The sequence below is a fragment of the Pollicipes pollicipes genome, unplaced genomic scaffold (genome assembly GCF_011947565.3).
Source record: "Pollicipes pollicipes isolate AB1234 unplaced genomic scaffold, Ppol_2.1 Scaffold_4002;HRSCAF=4701_pilon_pilon_pilon, whole genome shotgun sequence".
Classification (NCBI taxonomy): domain Eukaryota; kingdom Metazoa; phylum Arthropoda; class Thecostraca; order Pollicipedomorpha; family Pollicipedidae; genus Pollicipes; species Pollicipes pollicipes.
In genome coordinates this window covers 22,779,560-22,801,974 of record NW_023596420.1, presented here as the reverse complement: position 1 = coordinate 22,801,974, position 22,415 = coordinate 22,779,560, and positions in this window count along the sequence as shown.

Below are 22,415 nucleotides of genomic sequence, written 5' to 3'. Positions count from 1 at the left end.
CCGGTCTCGCGTACCTACGCTGTCTGTTCAGCCATGTGCTGTCTGTTCTAACGATGGATCGAGAAAATCTATGAGACCGCAAGATCACTTTTCCGACCTTTAAATCGAAAACCAATCAACCGAACGTGCTTAAGTTTGCTTTACTCAGGATGATGTCCTTTTCTTTCTCCATACGCTAGAAATGCTTGCAGAAAGCTTTATGTTTCATTACGTAAAACAACAAGTGGTAAAAGCAGACTTCCCCCTCCCCGGTGTGCACACCACCAGCTGCTCATTCGTCAACTGGCAGTGTGATGATAGATGAAACATGTGTATGTTACAAGAAATAATGAAGGTCGCGAATGCTCTGTACTGTTTGTTGGGTCATCGATTTTCATGAAATGTGTTTGAGTGTTTACTGTTCCATCATGCACGTCCTCCTCAGCGCGGCAATAAACATCATTACATTTCACCATCTTTGTTTCGTGTCCGGCATTACTTCATAAATACCATATTGCTGTTTACTTTCAGTGGGGCTAGTGATGTCATGAGACGGCATTTATTTCTTTTGTTGACAAAATATTATCTGCCGCAAGAAAAAGTTAAAGAGAGGCAAATACATATCTCACAAAAAGTATCCATACCATATAAAGACTAGTTTCATGTCTAACAGCATCACTGGCACAACAAACTAGCTGTAATGACCCAGCCATCTGACTACAAAATACGAAGCTCAAGTTCCTTACTGTCAGTTTTGAAGCATTCCGTCCCTGGCCAGCGCCAACATACTTCAGCACGACGGTTAGATAATATTTTCTTCAGAATGGCCACAGTGTATCACCATGCATAATTGATGACGTCATTACGTATGACATCATCTGGCGGCCGCCACATGAATCTTGGCGTCATAAATATATCTTATCCGCGATATCCATAACCTCCCTTTGATCCACCGCCGCGTCCACCACCGAATCCACCCCTGTGTCCACCTCGGGATCCACCGCCGTGTCCACCTCCGGATCCACCGCCATAACCTCTACCGGATCCCCCGCTATATCTTCCGCCAGGCTCAGCAGCAACAGCGGCCACCAGCACGGCCAGGAACAGCAGCTGGAATTGTGAGGCTTTGTTAGGGACCAAGGCTTACTCGGCTGAGAGGATAACACACGTTTGCAACTGACCGGCATTTCGTCTCGTTTCTCGGCGCTTATACATGCAGACGTTGCACGCATTTTATTCTTCATGATATGCGACTCTGTTTAAGTGTTCTACACGCATTACGTAAAGGCCACAAGCATAGTCAAGAACAGCAGCTGGAAATGAGAAGTGTTATTAGCGACAGCGGATTGCTCAGATGAGAGGAGAAGAAACACACACGAAGGGTGCCATGAGCATGTCAATACTATTGCTCCCATCTGTCTACGGAGACCAAGACCCCCGGGCCACAGAGACCCGTTTTACTAACCACAAGCTTGAAGTTCATGGTTCATGGTGGTTGAAGTTCAAGTTCATGATTTCAGGTCAAGGGGCATAATGGTTAGGCATCGACTGCCGTTTAACTCAGCATACAATGTGCATGATATATATTATATTTGCCATCTAATGACCAGCCTTGTTTGTCTAATAACAACGGTGGTGCCGATACAGCAGTAATAAGTGCACCCCGTCTATGGAATTTCTGTAGTACGAAATAACATATTATATACTGTGATGCCAGTTTCCAACTGCAAATGACCATGTATGTAGTTTAATTTAGATTAAGCCATGGACCAAAATGTCCCAGCGTTTCCAATGTCGTACCTCATCCCAATCAACCATATAAAAGGTCCTCTAAAAATAGGCATGAACTGATAGCTCCACATTGACAAATAATCAAGAATAACTGGATGACTCAAATCGTGAGATGCTTCTAAAACTCATTACAATTCCAGAAACACAAAAAGGTGTCGTCTAAAGAAAGGCGAATACTCATTTGTACCACACTGCCACTAGAGGTGAAGATTTTCATTTTTTTAACCTCATTGAAGGCGAATGCGTCACAGCAGGCGCAATGCAATCAATCGGATTTAAAAATAGAATTCAGGTGCCGATATGATGTCAGCTGTCCTTAAGTGATCAATCATGAAACAGCCCGAGGATGTTCTGCAAGACAACTTAAGATGATATACATGTTTACGCAATGATGATACACATATTTACGTAAGGTGTTAAGTGAATTTGCAAGGAATATTATTCACATATTTCAGACAGTAGTAATAACCTCATTTCTTGTAAAAAGCAACAGGAGAATGGAGATATAGGCCCGTTAAGATTTCGGCAACATGCCTTCTTGGAAGCGAATAGTAGGTGTGAATACGAATTCATTTCTAAATTCAACGTAAATTCATTTCTGCTATTTGTTTCGATACAAGCATTCGCTGGAGTATCCACGCATTTATATCTCCACTTCACCGGTTTTTCTTCGAGGAATAAGCGGATTACTACTGTTTTATCTATGATCTACATCTCTGCTTTCTCCAGTAGATACCCGGTGGCGGACTTCGCAAACGCGTCTCTGTGCATAACCTTGACCTTCTCTTTTCTGAGATGTTCTGGCAACTCTGCTTTCTCTTCTGACATGATTGAGCTTTTGTGAAATACATTGAGAGTTTTCACACTGATCCGAGTCTAGTAAGGCATTTCATGGTTGTTTGTGTATTTTTGTGTTTGCCCCAAAGAGGCATTTGTCAATGACTCTGTGGCCAAAAATCTATGACTATGCTGGTGGTTATTTCAGGTACTGTATTTGTGTTTGCCGGATTATTTTCACGTCTAAGAACTAGAGAAATGATAAGATAAGTGACAAAGAATGACTAAGTGATAAATAGATGTCCCGTACCAGAAGCATTAAAAACATAAAATAAAAAACACACTTGGCTGCCTTGAGATCCCATTCTATATTTTGAAGAAAATAATTCTTCTTTCAAACCGATTTAAGGCTAAGCAGCATAAAGTTTGGGCATCGCTTATACGTTGGACTCATCATCAAACGTGCATGAAATATGTTTTTTGTCATCTAATGCACAACCTTGTTTTTTTCTAAAAACAGTGGGGGTGCTGTTACAGCAGCAATACACGCACCCGGACTGTGAAATTTCTGTGGTACGAGATAACATGTTGAATACTGTGAAACCAGTTTCTAACTACTAATGACAATGCATATGGTGTAATTTGAATTAGGCCATGCACCAGAATGTAGCGGCGATTACGCTGTCGTATCTTATCCCAGTAAACCTTACATTAGGTCTTCTGAAAAGCTGCATGAAGGGATAGTTGCACGTTGGTGAAAAGTCTAGAATAAGGGGATGATTCAATTCGTGAGAACTTTCTTCAGTTCATTACAATTCTACCGACACAAACAATGTACCACCTCCATAAAAGTGACGAATTATTTGTACCACACTGCCGCTGGAACTGAACATTCTCATTCTTTTAACGTAATTGAAAGCAAATGCGCCACAGCAGGCACCACATAATCAGTCTCATTCAAGAAAGAAATTTAGGCACTGATACGATGTCAGCTGTCCTTAAGTGATAAACCATGCAACGGGTTTAAGCAAGTGCTGCAAGATAAAGTAAAATAAAATTCATTTCCACGTAAGGTGTTAATGACATTTCCGAGAAAAATTACTTGCATGAGAAAACATAAGTATTAACCTTATTGCTTAGAGAAAAACTAAAAAACTAGGAGAATGGAGATAACGATGCGTTGATGATTCTGGAACATGTGTCTATGGAAACAAATAGTAGAAGTGAATACGAATTAAATTCTGAATTCAGCGTGAATTTAGTTCCGTTATTCGCTTCGATACAGACATGTTGCCGAAATATCAACGCATCCATATGTGCATTATTTTGTTTTTTCTGTTGACACTACTGTCTGTATTATTGTCTGTAGGCTATTACATTTGTTTTATCTGCGATCTACATGTCCGCTTACCCCGGTAGATACCCGGCAGCGGCCATTACAACGGTGCCACTTTGCATGACCATCATAGGACACAAGGTGGAAAGCTTCGGCGCAAATGTGGTGACGAGACCCAGCGAGTCATTTACGTTTGGTTGCCACGATTTCCAAGAAGGAATCGCTTACGACTGATTACCGTGATGATTAGGTCGGCCAGGTGTCTTACTCGGACCCTACGTTGAAGAAGAGGAGTATATTTTTCCTACCTATTGCCTGAATCACAGATGAACCCCGTGTTTTTTATGCACACAGGCTACAGCACGTTTACTCGATCTGAGAGCCTCGCATGAGCTTCACCACGCTTGAAATAATCAAAGACCAGTTTGTGAATTCGTAGCTTGTTCGTTTTTTGTAGTATATGGAAACCCCTTTGTTGTGAAGTCAGTACTCGTGTCAAATTGATATTGATCAAATAGACACTTGATCAGCAATATTTTCGTCTGATACCACTCAAATATAATACAAATTTACACATCATATCATATAATTCTTGCCAACAATAACTCAAGTGAGATGAGGTCACGACATACCATTCTGCTAATTTGTCATCGTTTAGTCACCAAAAGCACCGGCCAACATCCAACCTAGACTGAGAAAGTCATGCTCTCATCACACAAAAAGGAGTCTCACTGAAGATGCATCTCAATGATGTACATCATGTCGCACGCCGACCAACCCCTCATGACGAGATGGCTTGGAAATTATCCACTCCTCTATTGGAACTCATTTCAGAGTATCACCAATGTCATTCAGTTTTTCCCCCACTGACTTCGTCACAGAGAGGTTCACATGAAAGTCAACGGGAACGTACCACATGCTCGACCCCGCCAAGTTGCTGATATTCAGGTCGCTCATAGCTGAGCGTAAAAGATATGGCGTTTATTGATTTCTTGCAATATATAGTCTTGCCTTATATATCTTAGCCAAGTTCGAGCGAAAGTTAGTTTTTCCCAAAAATGTGATTAGTATCTCAAAGCAGCCAAAGGCTTTTAGGGCTCATATGTAATGTTTTCACCAGAAAGGCTGCTTTCATCAGAATGTCCTTGGATGTGAACTTCTTCCTGCAAAAAATAGATGAAACCGCCCCTGACATACAACAGATTTTACCGAGGTGACCTGTCGGTAACAAGTCTTAGAAACTCCCATTGACCTAGACGAATAGAAAAATTGTTTGAAAGTGACATGGGAGAAGCTTTACCATGCCAAAAAGAAAGGAAACCGACGCGGGATTTGACAGGACGACAGGAAGGAAACCGAAGAAGTTGCTTTTTCGGAAGGATTTGCTGTAGCTACCCGACATTTGTGGATTGGATTCGCTCACGTACATTAGGCAGACAGGCGGAAATATAAGAAATGGAGATCAGGAAAGGCATCAAAAGACGTGCTGCTCTCTCACGTTCCAACAGCCGTAAAAGGCAGGGTGTTCCCCCGGTGGGGAGAACACATGGAACGGTTTCAAACACACAGTCGTTCATGGCCCGGTTAAAATGGGGGACGACAGCACTTGATTCACATTGTGCGTGTTGTCACGGACGTCCTGTTGAGCGCGGGGGCAGAGGCCGTGGCTAGGTGACCAGCGACGGAGTCGTCGAATTATTGATGCCCGGCTGTCGTCACCCTGTCAATTTGCCTCGGAGATATCTCCCCCCCCAAGATACTTTTTTGGGACTTTGCTCGGAAACTCCTCCGCAGAGACCTCCCCGCTGAGATCCCTCTCAGAGTTTCGCACGATACTTCATTTGTTATGATTACTTCTGACTGGATCGGGCACCCACCGTTTTTCCGCATGATCCCATTGTGTTGCCGTAATGTCTGCTTCACCCAAAACGTTGCCGGGCAGGCCTACCTCAATGTGGTATTTTTCTTTAACAACACAGGTCGTCGAGCCAAATCTTACCCTACTCTGGTGAGGGCTTCACACCAACAGGTTTGCATTCATGCATTAATGGTATAATGATGAACTAGTTGAATGGCCGTTTTTAACATTTCGAATCCTTAAGTGCTGGTCTTCCGAGAAGTTTAGCAATTTTCGTGTATGATGCGCCTAAGTCATGCCGCTAACCACATTAACGTGCTACTGTTTAAAAGGTTTAACAAAAACTGTCACAACAATGATTTTGCGAAAACGGAACAACCACACCTGTCCGGCCACCCTAGCCGTTGCGAAATCACAACAATGACTGTCATGGTATACACGCTACATGCAAGTACGAGGCTTATAAAGAAACTACTATTATAGAGACGTCAGTACGTAGTACGACGATGTCGAGAGGTGATTCTTCTCGCCTCATTGTCAAAATATTCGACAAGAAATGCGCCATATTAGCCAATTTACCATGAAATATCTATCTCTGGTAACAACGTGTACCTGAGAGAAATCCGGGATTTTTTCCTTTAATGGTGTTTAGAGGTTCTTTGACAAATTTGTGGTTACCTTCCTTCATCTGTGATTGAATCGGTCGGCGATGCTGCCTGAAACGAACAGTTGTCGCCTTTCTAGGTTAGTGTATGACAGTCTGGTTTATAGTTGTACGCGCCATTCTATCGAATTACATTCGATCGAAACTACCTCAGGTGCAGTAGCCTACTAGATATCCGTAGCGTTTCACAAAAAAGTTACCACAAAACAGGTAAAGATCTTTTTAAATTTCCATTTCAGGCACTTATTTCATCATAGGCACCGCATGGTGGTAGCCCCAAAGTCATCAGTCAATCGGAATCAGTTGACGGCAAACGAGTGGAGATTAAAGGGAAGAAGACATGGAGGAAAGATTTGAAGATATTGGAGCTGAATAAACACCTCGGTCATCTGGACTACTTAAATATTGCTGATGTGTTGCAAAGTTATGTTAGCTTTGCGCGCACTTCTCCGCTGTACACATGCCTTTGCTTTAAGACATTCGTTACATATCGTATTTCTTGCATGAAAATGCCAGTCAGCACGCTAAGCAATGCAAAACACTTCGGTATGTTAGTGCAGCGAGGGTAGACGACCGCCGCACGGTAGCTGGGTGGCCGACCTGGGCGGTCAACCGTGTATTATGGGCTCCATATAGATCGGAGGTCGCCCGGCTGTGGACGCCGACACGGCCGAGTAACCATGCTGAGCGGACCGGCGTCTGGTAGTGGGGGGACTGCCGGTTAGATCGTGTGCGGATTCGGACCTGTCCCGAATACAATGCCCGTCCATGTATGCGTATTCGGCTAATATTGACTTAATAGCAACATGCGTGTGCTAAGTCAACATTGCCCGTGCTTAAGCTATACTGAGCACTTTAACTAAAGTCTGGCAAACGTGACGCACTGCACCGGTTGGTTGATGGCGGGGTGTCGCTCAAAATATGGATGGAGGGCAGCTGGTATGGTTGTCCCAGCTTGTGCGAATTGTAAAACATGACAAGGTATAGCCCGAGATGCCCTGATTTGAATCTGGGGGTGAGGGCAGGGATGGATCGGGGGGGGGGGGGGGGGTGGGGGAGGAGGAAAGCACCACAAGATGCAACAGCAAAGCAAAACGCAGGCGCCACACAAAAACTCCCCATGAACTCACACACAACAAAAGCAGCCCAAATGAAGCGCAGCAACATGACGCGCTGCTGTTCCCGGCGGTCGGCTCCGCAAACCTGGTGTTCTAAATGATGAGGCATTGTATGCAAAATTCCACTCAGTTTTCCTCTGTTGCCACCTTCAGAGCCGCAACATCCCGGCCGCCACGGCACGAGTGTCGCTCGATGACACATGGGGGCGAAGAACTAAAATGTCCGATTTTGCTGGGGGATGCTGGTTGCAAAAAAGGACTTTCTGCACTTGCGCCCACTCGTGGCAGCGCACCATCAATTCCACCCCTGCACAGTGAAATGTTTGTACCGCAAGCGAGATGTGTTCTCAGCGTCGCATCCCAGTCACAGGTCTGGCTGCGAAATTCAGTGCATTTTGGACACGCTGAAGCTGAAGCTTTATTTCCACATTACATTCGACAATACCTAAAGAGTGATCCGTTGCCAGTAAGCAGACATCTGTGTAGGGTGACGACAATAACAGTTGAATTTGTCAATAATCGAGCAAATAAAAACGACAGGGGCAAGGCTGAAGTGTGGGTCAAGTGATGTTGCAGCTGATACGCACGCACACGCGTAACTGATTATGCATATTCAAAATACGAAGTGCAGATAAGTCATTTCACTTCGGCGTGGCGGAAAACTTTTTATCCAAATGAGGATTACGTTTTACGCTTCAACAGCCTTCGGATCGAAGTCTGCACAAGCAACCCACTCGTATATTTGGTTGATGTCGGGGTGTTCAAGTTACCTTTTAAAGACGCACGGAACACCATCATACTTTTTTGGGGGAGTAACAGTAAAGATGAGTCTCCGCCACAACATATTTGCGTGTGCCCCCTGACATATCTGGCTGGATGCTGGTCTGGGCAAACAAATACGACGGCCAACGTTCGAGATATATGAATTGGCGGTATTTCTTTTGAAGTTTCGCCACCGATTCCAGCTTGCGCGTAATCCTTCGTATTTTAGTCCAAATGCACGATAATTTTATATGCCGGCGGTGCAGACTATCTAGTATCCCCTTGGTTGTTATGTCTGTAGAGCCCATGTTTTTCATGCGTCGCTAAAATCACATTCCGGAATTCAAATTTGTGCGTTTTTTGTGCTCCATTAGCGTCGAAAGACACAGCACAAGTTTGGTGGCTTTCCATGCAAATGGCACAAAATAGTCCGCACGCTCCAGATAGTTTCCTAGTGTTTTAGCACCAGAAATTGTGTTGCGGAAAAATTATACGAAAATCAGTGGCCTCGCCGTATTTGGCTACATTCCCAAGCATTTGAGCATTCACGTTATGCGACGATAGTCAAGTCATTACGACTTCGAATCCATGTACAAGTTAACGCCTTCGCATTTAACGATGCGTTGTGTGGTAAGCAAACTTAAAAACGCAACTAAGCTGGTTTCGTCACACAGAGGTCAACGATACCTAGTTATTTGAGTCGTGTTATCATGCCCGTCTGTGTTGGTATATAGTATTCTACGCTTTCCTAATCTTCCCCAAAGTACTTAGCTCAAAATGGTAGGGCCCATCAGTCTCTGGAGAAGACGGGTGCCATGTACATATCTGCCAACTATGTCAACCCTTAACGATGTACGGAGGAAGTTTCCTAATTAAGAGACATTGGTCTGAAAATGAAGTGACCGGAATCCAGGAAATTTTTGCGAGGTTGGGAGAGCATCAAATTCCAGGGAACACAACAGTGAAGCGCAGCCTCTCCCTTGACGAAATTATTGATCGGCCCCTGACTACCTGTCACTTAACTGCGTTAATGATATAATATGTGATGCATGTTGTCTGTGAACACAATAATTGGTACTCGACAGCACCCTACAAAGTTCTGTGGTCATTTTGCACTGTGCTGAAGTGGATGACTGATTTGCGGATCTCTAAAATGGAGTAGATGTTCATTTTTATCGCAGCAAAAATTGGCTTTTGAATCGTGCCTCATCTGGTCACTGTGGGCTAATGCTACGAGCTGGTATGCCTGCCAGTGGGGAGCAGGAGTACTCCCGGCACCCATTGCTTGTCGTCCTCTCCTCCGCCCCTTGTGGTGGTGGTGGCGTATATACGACATATTGCAAGATTGTCTTCCCCTGACTACCACCTTGTTTTTCTGACATCGCCGTTCCACGCCCCCCCCCCCCCCCCCCCCCCCCAACCATTGTACAGTCCTAGATGTGACCCTTGTAATCGCCCATGCCTAAGGTGGACCTGAGGGGTCAAGGATTACTCACGTTCTGCTTTTAACAGCTTGCTGTTGTGCTTTTCCTTACATGCAGCTGCTCCGAGCACCTCGGTGCTGTGACCTGCCCTGTCCCAATCGGTCGAGTTCAATAACTAGCAATCGAGGCCACTGGCCTGGCTGAAAGCCGCTTTCCCGTGGATGCAGAGGCGATGACGATGGTGGAGGCGCTGGAGATGACGATGGCGAAAATGCAGGAGGTAGCGGCGGCCGTTCTGCTGCAGGTGGTGTGATACCCATTCTTCGCTTAACCACTGGGCCTAGCCAAGCGCCACCAGCCACCCGTCTACCTGCAACACTTCATGCTGCAGGTGTGCGACTGTGGTGTTGTACCCAGGTCGTACTGGGTTCTGACCACAAGGCGGGGCATTAAGGAGGGGGTACAAAGAAGCTTGTCGATCTGTGGTGATGGCTCGCAGGCCCATTGGGTGAGTGCGGCGCTGAAGCGTGGTTGATAGTAGACGCGAGTTTGTGTTGCACCTGATTTGGAAACCTGGTCTCATACGCATGTCGATAGAGAGGAGTGGTACTACTGTGAGATTTGTTGTTCTGCTGTAGGATATGTTATATCGTTCTGATTGAGACGCGCCGTTCTGTTGTGCTTTGTTATGGTTAAACACATTTGTTTGCAATGCTGATTTGGAAGTTTGGGTTTTTGTCGTCAGGGTATGTCAATGGAGATGCGGCATTCTATCATGCAAAGCGTTTCTCTGCTTTAGGATGCGTTGGTCTGCTATGGAAGGCGTCATCCAGCTGTGGATTGCGTCGCTCTCCCCCGCTGTGTTTCGACGACACCATATTTTGCTGTGACGCATCTCAGGTGTATGTTGATGGAGACGCTTCGTTTTGCTTTGCAATGAGTAAATCTGCTGAGATACATCGTCCTGTTGTTCTTGTGCAGATGCACAATTCAATTCAGCTATGTTTTGACTACCCACGTTCGTGGTCTCACGTTCATCTGAATGTTTTTGTTTTTGGCTCCGGTGGTTTTCAACGGAAATGAGGAAATACATTGCATGGTCGTATATTGCAGGTTTTTTAACACGATGACTGAAAAAGGGTTAAAACCCTCCAGAGTGCTCAAAGACCACCAAACCGTCTGTGTGGTCTGGTAGCCTTTTTTGCAAGGCTCTCGGCATCATTGTAGGTTATCTCGCTCGCGAGCGTTCAATTGTCTGAAATGGAGAATTTTCAATTGTTTAAAAATTTCAATTACGCGGTCATGAAGATAATAAGCCATTCTCATGCGTGATGATTTGCGCCGACGCTGAAAACTAAGAAGAAAGAACGACACGAGATAAAAAGACCCCTTCTAGGGTTCTTGTAATTTGTCACACTCTCCAGAGGCAAGATCGAACCCTCGAAAGGCTTTCAAAACTCTCGATAGGTTTGCCTGTTTTTTAGTTGTTTTTCAGTGCTATGTTACCTGAGAAGGTCCAATACGAAATGTCCATTATTAGGGGAGAATAAATGTCTCACGTCATTGTATATGATACATATGCAGTTAATGGTTAGATTATTCTCGCTCGTTGGACAGCTCTGCCCGGTCTCGCGTACCTGCGCTGTCTGTTCTTACGATGGATCGAGAAAATCTATGAGACCGCAAGATAACTTTTCCGACCTGTAAATCGAAAAACACAATCAATCGAACGTGCTTAATTTTGCTTTAGTCAGGATGATGTCCTTGTATTTCTCCATACACTAAAAACGCTTGCAGTAAGCTTTATGTTTTATTATGTAAAAAAACAAGTGGTAAAAACAGATTTTTCCCTCCCCAGTGCGCACACCACCAGCTGCTCATTCGTCAACTGGCAGTGTCATGATCGATGAAACGTGTGTATTTGATAAGAGATAAAGAAGGTCGCGAAATATTGGTGCTGTTTGTCTGGTCATCTCTTTTCAGGAAATGTGTTTGAGTGCGAGTGTTCCATCATGCACGTCCTACTCAGCGCTGCAATAAATATCATTACATTTCACCATCTTTGTTTCGTGTCCGGCATTACTTCATAAATACCACTTCGCTGTTTTCTTTCAGGGTGCTAGTGACATCATAAGACGGCATTTATTACTTTCGTTGGCAAAATATTATCTGCCGCAAGGAAAAGTTAAAGAGAGGCAAATACATATCTCACAAAAAGTGTTCATAGCGTATAAAAGCTAGTTTCATGTCTAACAGCATCACTGACACATCAAGCTAGCTGTAACGACCCAGCCATCTGACCACAAAATAAAAAGCTCAAGCTCCTAACTGTCAGTTTTGAAGTATTCCGTCCCTGGCCAGCGCCAACATATTTCAGCCCGACGGGTAGAGAATATTTTCTTCAGAATGGCCACAGTCTATCACAGTGCAAATAGAAACACCATAAAAGGCAGGAGTGGAATACTGTATTTCACGTGATAGCTATCATATGATAGTGGGATGTTTAACATTATTTAGTCGCCACCAAAAATGGTTTCATAATGTCGCATCTGATACCGCCGCAGGCTGCTATGCATTTTATTGGTCAATGACGAGCATAAGTGATGACGTCATTACGTTTGACATCATCTGGCGGCCACCACATGAATCTTGACGTCATAAATATCTCTTATCCGCGGTATCCATAACCTCCCTTTGATCCACCGCCGCGCCCACCACCGAACCCACCCCTGTGTCCACCTCGGGATCCACCGCCGTGTCCACCTTTGGATCCACTATGACCTCTACGGGATCCACCGCTGTATCTTCCGCCGGGCTCAGAAGCAACAGCGGCCACCAGCACGGCCAGGAACAGCAGCTGGAATTGTGAGGCTTTGTTAGGGACCACGGCTTACTCGGCTGAGAGGATAACAAACGTTTGCAACTGACCGGCATATCGTCTCGTTTCTCATCGCTTATACATGCAGAGGTTGCACGCATTCTATTTTTCATGATATGCAACTCCGTTCAAGTGTTCTACACGCAGCACATAAAGGCCACAAGCATAGTCAAGAACAGCAGCTGGAAGTGAGAAGTGTTATTAGCGACAGCGGTTTGCTCAGCTGAGGGGAGAAGAAACACACACGAAGTGTGCCATGAGTATGTCAATACTACTGCTCCCATTTGTCTACGGAAACCAAGACCCCTCGGGCCACAGAGACCCGTTTTACTAACCACAAGCTTAAAGTTCATGTTTGCTCTTGCAGAAGCAGGGCGACAAAGTTCGGAGCGGATCGGTGTGTGTCTGTCACTCCTAGGCGGCGGCTTTTATATGGTCCAACTCTCAGGGTCAGGCCTTCACGGACATGCACGGTGCGCTTGGGAGCATGACGCGTCGTGGTTGTTCCTGACTTGGGGACGGAGCGGAAGGCCAGGCAATCACACAAACTATGAGTGCACGACGTAGTTACAATTCATAGCGAAAGGATAAGTGATAGTATGGCAGTAATAGGGAGGAAGGATGCTGAGGATGCAGTCAGCCTGTACAGCCCCGCTTGCTGTGGGAAACGTGAGTGAGAGGCATGTCTTTTGCTGATAGGGTTTCTTTGTCATTGCTGTCTTTGTGCGTATGGCTCATTGCAAACAATGGATTATAATCATCGAGTGAAAAGATGTTGGACACTATGTCAACAGCGCCCGTAGATGTTTATTTCATTCGATTGTTTCTACCCACGCTTTACTTTGGTTGATTAGTTCGGTGAGTATTGAGCAGCCTTAGCATCGTTGAAGCATACACCAGCTTGCTAATCGGGTTGCTTTCTTTTGTAGCATGCTTAGGCTGTCCCCAAATACCATTGTATCCGTTGTCTTACCAGTGTCAGGCTAACGATGCTTTCTACGGCTGTTTTTTAACGTTTGATTTTTGCCCGACAGAGGCATTTTTCAATGGTTCTGTCGGACAAAATCTTCTGCTATGCTGGTGGCCGTTTCAATTACTATGTGTCGGATGGCTACTGCAGTAATGGCCTGAGAAACAAAAATATAAGTGGTAAAGAATGAACACGCTTAATCGGATTTCTTGTAATAGAAGAATCAAATATCATCAAACAGGAAGAACCTTGGGCTGCTTTGAGATGCCATAGTCATTTGCAGAAAAAAATAATTTTCCTCTCAGAACGATTTCAGGTTGAGGGGCATATCGGTTAGGCATCGACTGCCGTTCAACTTAGCATACGATGTGCATGAAATATGTTATATTTGTCATCTAATGAACAGCCTTGTTCGTCTGATAACAACGTTCGTTCCGATACAGCAGTAAGAAGTGCACCCGGTCTATGGAATTTCTGTAGTACGAACTAATATATTATATACTGTAAGGCCACCTTCCAACTACAAATGACCATGCATGGCGTTTAACTTAGATAAGGCCATGCACCAATATGTACCAGCGTTTCCACTGCCGTACCTCATTTCAATCAACCATATAAACGGGACGCTAAAAAGAGGTATGAACTCAGTGGTGCACTTTGACAAAAAGTCTAGAATAAGTGGATTATTAAAATGGTGAGAAGTCTCTAAAACTCACTACAATTCCAGAAGAACAAATAAAGTATCGCCTAAAGAAAGGCGAGTACTTACCTATACCACACTGCCCCCAGAGGTGGAGAATTCCAATCTTTTAACCTCATTGAAGGCGAACGCGTCACAACGGGTGCATTGCTATCAATCGGATTTAAAAATGGAATTCAGGTATCGATATGATGTCAGCTGTCCTTAAGTGATAAATCATGCAACAGCTCAAGGGAAGTTCCGCAAGACAAATTAAGATGATATACATCTTTACGTAAGGTGTTAAGTGCATATGCAAGGAGCATTATTCACATAGATCAGCCAGTAGTAATAACCTCATTTCTTGTAAAAAAGCAACGGGACAACAGAGATATAGGCGCCTTAATATTTCGGCAACATGCCTTCTTGGAAGCGAATAGTAGAAGTGAGCACGAATTCAATTCTGAACTCAACGTAAATTCAGTTCTGCTATTTGTTTCGATACCAGTATGCCGCTGGAGTATCCACGCATCTATAACTCCACGTTCCCGGTATCCTTCGAGGAATAAGGTTATTATTGCTGTCTTATCTATGATCGACATCTCTGCTTACTCCAGTAGATACCCGGTGGCGGACATCACAAACGCGTCGCTGTGCATGACCTTGACCTTCTCTTTTCTGAGATGTTCTGGCAACTCTGCTTTCTCTTCTGACATGATTGAGCTTTTGTGAAATACATTTATAAGAGTTTTCACACTAATCTGAGTCTAGTAAGGCATTTCATGGTTGTTTGTGTCTTTTTATGTTTGCCCCTAAGAGGTATTTTTCAATGGCTCTGTGGCCAAAAATCTATAAGTATGCGGGCGGTCATTTCATGTACTGTGTTTGTGTTTTCCGGATATTTTCACATCTAAGAAGTAGAGAAATGATAAGATAAGTGACAAAGAATGAATAAGTGATAAATATATGTCCCGCACCAGAAACATTAAAAACATGAAATAAAAAAACCCTTGGCTGCTTTGACATCCCATTGTAAATTGTGAACAAAATAATTCTTCTTTCAAACCGATTTAAGGCTAAGCAGCATAAAGTTTAGGCATCGCTTATACGTTGGAATCATCATCAAATGTGCATGAAATATGTTTTTTTGTCATGCAATGAACAACCTTGTTTTTTTGTCAAAACATTGCGGGTGCTTTTACAGCAGCACTACACGCAGCCGGACTGTGAAATTTCTGTAGTACGAGATAGGATATTAAATACTGTGAAACCAGGTTCTAACTACAATTGACAATGCATATGGTGTAATTGTAATTAGGCCATGCACCAGAATGTAGCGGCGATTACATTTTCGTATCTCATCCCAGTAAACCATATATTAAGTCTTCTGAAAAGCTGCATGAAGGGATAGTTGCACGTTGATGAAAAGTCTAGAATAGGGGATGATTCAAATCGTGAGAACTTTCTTCAGTTCATTACAATTCTACCGATACAAATAAGGTACCACCTGTAGAAAAACGACGAATTATTTATACCACACTGAGGCTGGAAATGAACATTCTCATCCTGTTCACCTAATTGAAAGGAAATGCGCGACAGCAGGCACAATACAATCAGTCTGATTCAAGAAAGAAATTTAGGCACTGATATAATGTCAGGTGTCCTTAAATGATAATCAGGCAGCAGTTTAAGCAAGTGCTGCAAGATGAAGTAAGATAAAAATTCATTTCCACGTGAGGTGTTAATGACATTTCCGAGCAGTATAATTCCATGAGAAGACATAAGTAATATCCTTATTGCTTAGAGAAAAACTAGGAGAATGGAGATATAGATGCGTTGATAATTCTGGAAAACGTGTCTATCGAAACGAATAGTGGAAGTGAATACGAATTAAATTCTGAATTCAGCGTGAATTCAGTTCCGTTATTCGCATCTATACAGACATGTTGCCGAAATATCAACGCATCCATATGTGCATCATCCTATTTTTTTCTTCGAAGAATAAGGCTATTACAACTGTCTAATCTACGATCTACATATCCGCTTACTCCGGTAGATACCCGGAAGCGGCCATTACAACCGTGCCGCTTTGCATGACCATCATAGGACACAAGGTGGAAAGCTTCGGCGCAAATGTGGTGACGAAACCCAGCGAGTCATTTACACTTGGTTGCCACGATAAACAACAAGGAATCGCTCACGACAGATTGCCGTGATTGCTAGGTCGGCCAGGTGTCAGCGCATTCTTGAATCAACGTTGGAGAACAATCGTCGGTTGAACACACTACGTTAATTTACTCAGACCCTACGTTGCAGAAGAGGAGTATATTTTTCCTACGTATTGCCTGAAACACAGATGCACCCCGTGTTTTTTTATGTCCACAGGCTACAACAGCACGTTTCTCGTTTCGACAGCATCGCGTGAGCTTCACCACGTTTGAAATCATCAAAAACTAGTTTGGTAAATCGTAGGTTGTTCGTTTTTTGTAGTATATGGAAACCCCTTTGCTGTGAAGTCAGTACTCTTGTCAAATTGATATTGATCAAATAGACACTTGATCAGCGGTATTTTTCGTCTTATACCACTCAAATATAACATAAGATTTACACCTCATATCATATAATTCTTGCCAACAATGACTCAAGTGGGATGAGGTCACGACATACCATACTGCTAATTTGTCATCGTTTATTCACCAAAAGCACCGGCCAACATGCAACCTAGACTGAGAAAGTCATGTTCTCATCACACCAAAAGGAGTCTCACTGAAGCTGCATCTCAGGATGTACATCATGTCGCACGCCGACCAACCCCTCATGACGAGATTACTTGGAAATTATCCACTCCTCTGTCGGCATTCATTTCAGAATATCACCAATGTCATTCAGTTTTTCCCCCACTGACTTCGTCCCATATAGGTTCACATGAAAGTCAACGGGAACATACGACTTGGTCGACCCTTCCAAGCTGCTGATATTCAGGTCGTTCATTAGCTGAGCGTAAAAGATATGGCGTTTATTGATTTCTTGCAATATATAGTCTTGCCTTATATATCTTAACCAAGTTCGAGCAAAAGTTAGTTTTCCCAAAAATGTTATTAGTATCTCAAAGCAGCCAAAGGCTTTTAGGATTCACATGTGATGTTTTGACCAGAAAGGCTGCTTTCATCAGAATGTCCTTGGATGTGAACTTCTTCCTGCAAAAGAATGAATGAAACCGCCCCTGACATACAACAGATTTTACCGAGGAGAGCTGTCGGTTACAAGTCTTAGAAACTCCCATTGACCTAGACGAATGGAAAAATTGTTGAAAAGTGACATGGGAGAAGCTTTACCATGCCAAAAAGAAAGGAAACGACGCAGGATTTGACGGGAGGACAGGAAAGAAACCGAAGGATTTGCTTTTTCGGGAGGATTTGTTGTAGCTACGCGACATTTGTTGATTGGATTCGCTTACGTACATTAGGCAGACAGGCGGAAATATAAGAAATGGAGATCAGCAAAGGCATCAAAAGACGTGCTGCTCTCTTACGTTCCAACAGTCGTAAAAGGCAGGGTGTTCTCCCGGGGGGGGGAGACCACATGGAACGGTTTCAAACACACAGGCGTTTATGGCCCGGTTGGGATGGGGGACGACAGCATATGGATTCACATTGTGCGTGTTGTCACGGACGTCCTGTTGTGCGCGGAGACAGAGATCGTAGCTAGGTGACCAGCGACGGAGTCGTCGAATTATTGATGCCCGGCTGTCGTCACCCTGTCAATTTGCCTCGGAGATATCTCCCCCCCCAAGATACTTTTTTGGGACTTTGCTCGGAAACTCCTCCGCAGAGACCTCCCCGCTGAGATCCCTCTCAGAGTTTCGCACGATACTTCATTTGTTATGATTACTTCTGACTGGATCGGGCACCCACCGTTTTTCCGCATGATCCCATTGTGTTGCCGTAATGTCTGCTTCACCCAAAACGTTGCCGGGCAGGCCTACCTCAATGTGGTATTTTTTCTGAAAAACACAGGTCGTCGAACCAAATCTTACCCTACTCTGGGGAGCGCTTTAGACCACCAGCTTTACATCCATGCATCAATGGTATAATGATGAACTACTCGAATGGCCGTCTTTAACATTTCAAATCCTTAAGTGATGGTCTTCCGAGAAGTTTAGCAGTTTTTCGTATATGATGCGCCCAAGTCATGCCGCAGACCACATTGAGGTGTTTCTGTTTAGAAGGTTTAACGAAAAATATCACAACAATGATTTTGCGAAAACGAAACAACCACAGCTGTCCGGCCAGCCTAGCCGTTGCGAAATCACAACAATGCTCTCATGGTGGACACACTGCATGCAAGTACGAGGCTTATAATGAAACTACTATTATAGAGATGTCAGTACGTAGTTCAACGATGTGGAGACGTGATTCTTCTCGCCTCATTGTCAAAATATTCCACAAGAAATGCGCCATATTAGCCAATTTACCATGAAATATCTATATCTGGTAACAACGTGTACCAGGGAGAAATGCGGGATTTTTTCCTTTAATGGTGTTTAGATGTTCTTTGATACATTTCTGGTTACCTTCCTTCATCTGTGATTGAATCGATCGGCGATGATGCCTGTAACGAACAGTTCTCGCCTATCTAAGTTAGTGTATGACAGCCTGGTTTATAGTTGTACGCGCCATACTATCGAATTACATTCGATCGAAACTACCACAGGTGCAGTAGCCTACTAGATATCACGTAGCGTTTCACAATAAAGTTACCACAAATCAGCTAAAGATCTCTTTAAGCTTGCATTTCATGCACTTATTTCTTGCAAACGAGTGGAGATTAATGGGAAGAAGATATGGAAGTAAGATTTGAAGATGTTGGAGCTGAATAAACATTTCGGTTATCTAGAAGTATCGCCGAGGTGATGCAATGCTTTGTTAACTTTGCGAGCACTTCTCCGCTGTAGACATGCCTTTGCTTTAAGACATTTGTTGCATATCGCCTTTCTTGCATGAAAATGCCAGTCAGCACACTAAGCAAAGCAACACACCTCGGTATTCTAATGCAGCAAGGGTGGACGACCGCCGCCCGGTAGCTGGGTGGCCGACCTGGGCGGTGAACCGTGCATTAGGAGTTCTTACCGTGCATCACGGGAGGCTTTTAAGCCGCCAATTTCATAAACTTCTCAGCGTGCCGCCCTGAATACCTTCGAGATTATTCACAATTTGCACAAAGTTCTCAGCGTACCGCCGCCAGCAACATCTGTACAAATATGTATATACTCGACCATATGTTTGTGGTTAAAAGGTGATGTTGTAATCGATTTGCAGTGAGTTCATATATCCTGGACATAAGCTAAATCACATGTAGTTCACAGTGACGTCTTGTTCAGGCTCGTGTGAGGTTTTGAGACTTTGGGAAAGTAGTTTTCCACGTGAAGCTATTGCTGCGATGTTTTTGACAAGCAACACCAAGCGTTACACGCTGTTTCTGAAGAGGACTACAAAATGAGTAGGTTGCTTTTAAAAACCGGATGACAGGAACAACACTGTTTTCATGCACTTTGCAGTTGTTGCACAATCACGTTGTTCATGTTGATTACTGCACAATGAAGCAGTTTTGTTCCATAAAGTCAATATGAATCGAGCTTTGGCGACGACTTTTTTTGTCACATTTTACCATTCTCGAACACCCTGCATTTCCACCAACGTGTGCTGCTTTGGGGCCGTCGGCTTCGGGAGGTGGAGGTTTCAGAGGCATTTAGTGGCAAGTCAACATAGCCCGTGCTTAAGCTATGCTGAACACTTTAACTAAAGTCTGGCAAACGTGACGCACTGCACCGGTTGGTTAAAGGCCGGGGTGGCGTTCATAAGTCGGATGGAGGGCAGCTGATATGGTGACCCAGCTTGCACGAATTGTAAAACATGACAAGGGATAGCCCCGAGAAGCACCGATTGTAACCCAAGTGAGGGAGACATCATGTTTGATCAGGGCAGGGATGAATCTGGGGGGGGGGGGGGGGAGGGCAGGGATGGATTGGGGAGGGGGGAGGGTCGGTCTTCACAGCTTAACTGGTGGACCACGTGGACACCCATACTTCTGTGTTTGAGGGAAGAGTCGCTACCTTGTTTTTCAACAGCCTGGGGTTCGATGAGTACGTATGCCGTTGATTTTTTTCATTTTTTCGAGAGCCTTCTGTCATTTGAAGTGGAAAGTGAAAAACTTGGGCCTGAGACAGGCCCGGCCCCCCTGGCTGTGTTGCTGTTTGAGAAGGTACCAAGAGTATATATAATTTATGAATTGTAAAACATAAGAAGGGATAGCCCGAGATGCACCGATCGTGACCCAAGTGAGAGGGGCAACATTTTTGCTCAGGGTAGGGATGAATCTGGGGGGGACAGGGATGGATCTGGGGGGGGGGGGTCGGTCTGCACAAGTTAACTGGTAGACCACGTTACACCCATACTACTGTGTTTGAGAGAAGAGTCGCGACTTGAGTTTGTCAACAGCCCGGGATTCGATGAGTACGTATGCCGCCGATTTTTTCATCTTTCCGGGAGCCTTCTGTCATTTGAAGTGGAAAAGGAAAAATCTGGCCTGAGGTAGAGGCCCGGCCCTCATGGCTGTGTTGCTGTTTGACAAGGTGCCAGGAGTATTTTAAAGTTATAACCTAGTTCATGTTTTCTATTTCAGGTATTTCTCAGCATGAAGTTCTAATATCTGACACTACATCAACCAGGTTCAAGCGAAATATAAATGGCAATCATTTACATAACGCTACGGGCTAGGAGTTTCATGCTTTGCAAACACGCTGTCTTACAGAAGGGCTATCAAATTATTGTTTGATCTTACTTTGTCCCAAAACTTTGTCTGCGACTCCTGTTGAAACTACCTTGTTGTCCATGCTTTTGAAAGCTTATGCTTTTTGTTGCGTGTTCAAGATTTCTGCAGAGTTTACGGCTCGAGGATCTTGGATCTTTTTGAAGATCAAAGGTCTCTCCTTGGGGCCCGACGGGGTTTTGCTGCCTTAAGGAACACTATAATCACAGGCTGACCGGGCACCAAGACCTTCATTGCGGAGTGCTACTACATTTACTTTTCGAATGGGCTTCCAGATGGCACCAAAAAGGCCCCAAACCTTTATTATCAAGAGGCACCAGATTTCAGAGGCACCATCATGTTCCGCTTTTCACCAAGACGAACTCCGATCGGCCGCTCGAAGCAGGGCGCACCAATGCTTTCTTTCTTTCTGATTTTTCAGTGAAATATTTCTGGATACCACAACTTTGTGTTCATGAGACACCAAATCAAGGGGAAATATTTAAAGGGTCTCAGTGCCTTATTTTTCAGGAGACTAAGGTCCAGGGGCACCACAATTGCTTTAACGTTCACCCTCACAAAATGCTGTTTTTGACCGGTTGGTGGAGGGACCCCAAACCCTTCGTTTTTGAGCGTCATCAACTTCATTATCCAGAGTCGCCTAATTTCAGGCAGCACCAAAACGAACCCCCAGAGCTTTATTTGCAAGAGGCAGCAAATCCAAGGGACATCATTATCCCGTGTCTTTTGACCAAATCCTTGGACCTCCATTCGGCGAAAAAGCAAGAAAACATTAAGTTCAAGGTTCCATAATAGTTATTCTCCAAAAAAGAAAGTTTAGCTTGCCATTCAAAGGCCCGGCGAAGTCTTGGTTTCAGGTGGCACCAAATACAGGGGCACCACAATTTCCAGCCCCCTCGGTGCAGGACACCAAAGCTTCCCTTTGGGACATAGCAATCTTGATTTGCAAGACGCACCCAATTCCAGAGGGCACCCTAAAGGGCAGCAAAACCTTGCTTTTTAAGTGACACCACAAATGGTCCAAAGTCTTTACGTTTTAGGAGAAATCATATGGCGGCACTCACGGGTCCACAACGAAGGACACGGTCGGATGATCAGATGGGCAAGCCGGAGGTCATATCCAAGCTGGCCCAGCCCTCACCCCAAAATATCAGTGAAAGGCCCTGTTGCACCTCTCGTGAGCCCTCGAGACAGTGAGGGCCTTATATCAGCTGACCGAGACGGCCAATACCGAACAGGTGATTCCGTGCCGTTCTAGGCCCCAGGAGGCCCTTTCCCAAGCATGGTCAAGGGTGGGACTACAAGTGCCAATGGAAAGGCCTGTTGCATTAGCCGGTGCCTTGAAAGGGCG